We start from the raw sequence: 806 nt of genomic DNA, 5'->3' as shown, positions 1-806 counted from the left end.
GGCTCAGGTCATGATCTCACGGTTCGTGGATTCGAGCCCCGCGTCGGGCTCTGTACTGACAGCTCAGAGCCTGGAGCTGCTTCTGATTCTGTGTCTCCCTCTCTCTCTGACCCTCCCCTGCTCGCCCTGTCTCTCTCCCTCTCTCAGAAATAAATAAAAACATTTAAAAAAATTAAAAAAAAGAAATAGCATGTTTTGAAGTTTAAAGTTCTTGGCCTGGTGTTTCACTGGTTCTTCACTGGTTTTGATTTATATACGAATTGGACTCATTTTCCTCTTGGGAAAAGGTGCATCCATTTGGCAGTATTCAGAGTCGACCGGAGTCAGCGTCCTCTGCGTTTTTTGTGAAGTGAACATATAAGGGCAGTTTCCCTTTTTGTCTTATTCTTAGAGTGTCTATTTGCGATCAGTGGCTCATTTCTTTTGTTTTGATGCTTGTATTCCTTTGCGAGGCCCCAGGGCAGCTAGATGTAATTACAGATTTTGTTTCCTACATGCAGAGCTTTGGTGGAAAAGGCTAGTATGTCGTAATGAAAGATAGTTGTGATCAAAGTCCAATGAAAATCAAGACTGTTTCGATTGGTGTTAATAAGCGAGTATTTTTGTTTTGTTAATTCTGAGAGTCCGAAAACACTTTAGGAAAGTCCAGAGAACAACATGCATGTGCTCCTGAAGTTACAAGCCTTGGCCTTTCAGCTCTTTTCCTTTCCTGCTCAAAAGACGAAGTCCCTTTTGTGCCCCTTCCTGGTTCCGTTTTCCTTCTGTCCCTGAGGCTTCCTCTCACAGCATTTGGGCGTCTTGATCCA

At 43.5% G+C, this 806-nt stretch overlaps 1 protein-coding gene across 1 annotated transcript in view; it reads left to right on the top strand.

The window, feature by feature from the left end:
• IQGAP1 (IQ motif containing GTPase activating protein 1) overlaps positions 1–806 on the top strand; it is a 96,775-nt gene that overhangs the window by 516 nt on the left and 95,453 nt on the right. The window lies entirely within an intron of this gene.

This window comes from Crocuta crocuta, unplaced genomic scaffold, assembly GCF_008692635.1.
Source record: "Crocuta crocuta isolate KB4526 unplaced genomic scaffold, BGI_CrCroc_1.0 scaffold7, whole genome shotgun sequence".
NCBI classification, from domain to species: domain Eukaryota; kingdom Metazoa; phylum Chordata; class Mammalia; order Carnivora; family Hyaenidae; genus Crocuta; species Crocuta crocuta.
The sequence above is the reverse complement of the archived record's forward strand: the minus strand, read 5'-3'. Positions and strand labels throughout refer to the sequence as shown.